The sequence below is a fragment of the Ovis aries genome, chromosome 2 (genome assembly GCF_016772045.2).
Source record: "Ovis aries strain OAR_USU_Benz2616 breed Rambouillet chromosome 2, ARS-UI_Ramb_v3.0, whole genome shotgun sequence".
Classification (NCBI taxonomy): domain Eukaryota; kingdom Metazoa; phylum Chordata; class Mammalia; order Artiodactyla; family Bovidae; genus Ovis; species Ovis aries.
The window spans coordinates 89,687,443-89,689,938 of record NC_056055.1 but is presented as its reverse complement, the minus strand read 5'-3'; the positions used below and the strand labels follow the sequence as shown (position 1 = coordinate 89,689,938).

Below are 2,496 nucleotides of genomic sequence, written 5' to 3'. Positions count from 1 at the left end.
CTTTTTATTTTCTAATAATACCAAAAAATAAATTCCTTATAGAAAAATTTAAATGTGAAAAAAGAAAGGGTAAAAATTACAGGAGCATTTATTCAATTCTTTCAAACTAAATTATGAAAATACCTAAGAATCCTATCTCAGAGATATTCTTTCATTATGAGGAAAAGTTCATGTACAAGCAGTTCCAAAGGTACAAAGTGAGGAGCAAAGAATTTTCCTGCTTGCTGCATCCTTACCCTAGCATGCAACATCAGATATTTAGATTATTTGAAGTGTGTACAAAATAAATATGCATCGGGCCTCAGCAATTGTCACAAAGGATCCTTATAAGAGGAATCATGGATTTTAAGGCATGGTCTGTGTAACATTCATTTGCCTGCATAGAGATATTCCTTAATCTTTACTTTTTAGTTATATTTGGAATAGTTTGAGATTGTCAAATAAAGCAATAAATTTTGGTTGATAAAGTTATGCAATATCTAGCTGCTTATGGTTGAGGAATACAAAATATTTCAGATCAACTTAGCTTATACCATTCTATTTTAGATATAAAAATATATTTTTTTCTAAAATCATAAACTCTTAGGCATAAAGACACTTTCACAGAATCTAATAATATGAAAAAACAAAGACAAAGATCTTTTCCCAATGAAAGAACACTGCTGTAATTCAAATTGACTAAGCTATTTTTTTTAGCATTTAGCAATGCACTGAAAATCTACAGAAACATTAGAAATTCTTCCAAACTGTATGAAAAGCTAGGAGCTTAAAAGAACAAGAGTTTTAGAGGTAACTGATCATTTAAATGACACAGGGGAAAAAAAAGGAGAAATGAAAGTGGGAAATTCCTCTCAAGAAGAAAGGAGAGCCATCCTGTATAAGTAGCCCACACTCAAGGAGGAAGGACATTCACTCTGCAAACTCTTGAAGACTCAGCTTCAGCACCTACTAGCAGAACAGGCAGGCCTGGGCCTGATTTCACCATGACCTACCGGTGCCTCCTCCAGATGGTTCTCCTGCTGTGTCTCTCCACCACAGCTCTTTCCAGGAGCTACAGCTTGCTTCGATTCCAACAAGAGCGGAGCCTTGAGGTGTGTCAGAACCTCTTGTGGCAGTTACCTTCAACTCCTCAACACTGCCTGGAGGCCAGGATGGACTTCCAGATGCCTGAGGAGATGATGCAAGAACAGCAGTTCCGGAAGGAAGATGCCGTATTGGTCATGTATGAGATGCTCCAGCAGATCTTCAATATTCTCACCAGAGACTTCTCCAGCACTGGCTGGTCTGACACCATCATTGAGCACCTCCTTGAGGAACTCTATGAGCCGATGAGTCGTCTGGAACCAATCCAGAAGGAATAATGCAGAAGCAAAATTCCACTATAGGAGACACGACCATTCTTCACCTGCAGAAATATTACTTCAACCACAGGCAGTACCTCAAGTCCAAGGAATACAACAGGTGTGCCTGGACAGTCGTGCAAATGCAATTGCTCAGGAACTTTTCTTTCCTGAAGAGCCTAACAGGTTACCTCCAGGACTGAACATCTCCCACCTGTGGCTCTGGGAATGGACAATGTGACTTTGAGGTGAGCCTCTTCAGCAGCAGAGGCTCTTGAAGTAAATGACGATGCAAGGCACTGATTTCAATGGACAGTTAAAGACTAAGCTGTTTTTAAATTGATTTATGCATTATTTATTTATTTAAACTTTTATATGAGAAATAAATTATTTATGAAACAAAAGTCAATGTTGCAGTTTCAATGTCAACTTGATTTTTGTGACAACACATATTAAAAATTGCAGAGCACTTTGGAGACATTCATTGCCAAACAAGCCTGCAGAGTAGTAGTGTTTCTGGCCCCTGCCTTTGAGGAATTTAAAATGCAAGGAAGCCATGAGGAATGTCCGAGTTACATGCATGCTCTCCATGTATCCACACAGTCTAGCTGCGCTTGTCTTGTTCACATCTTTAAATGTACCAGACAGCTCATGCCTGAGGGCCCCTCTATATGATGCGGGGCTTTTGTCCTTTCTTTTCTTTTTCAGTTGGCGGAAAATGTACACCACTTTACATTTGAGAGTCTTACAAAGTAAGTCTTCTTAAGCCAATAAAATTAGGCAAATTCCACCTAATTTATAAAATCCTTACTAAAGTAAATGAAAAATTCTGACCTTCTAACTGTCCTCAGTTGCTTGTACACTCCAACCCTTATTTCCAACCAGGTAGTCCTCAGAGGTTTCAGGAACATGAGTCAAAAATTACTTAAGACTGTCTTGGGGGTCATTAGAAATTGTCAAACATGCTAATTCACTCAATTAAAAATAAGTGAAAAGTCATCTTGAAAACATTTAGTTTACATCCATGAAAGATAGAAAAGTAAAACGATATTAAATACTTGTTTTAGTACACAGAAAATATAGTTTAAATAAAGTTTAATAAAGTGCTACTGTTATATACAAAATATATTTTAATATTCTATGCTTAATAGTTAAA

General features: G+C 37.1%; 1 pseudogene; it reads left to right on the top strand.

Moving 5' to 3' along the window:
- The first annotated feature begins 983 nt into the window (after positions 1-983).
- On the top strand, positions 984-1,543 carry LOC121818654 (interferon beta-2-like; annotated as a pseudogene).
- The last annotated feature ends 953 nt before the right edge of the window (positions 1,544-2,496 follow it).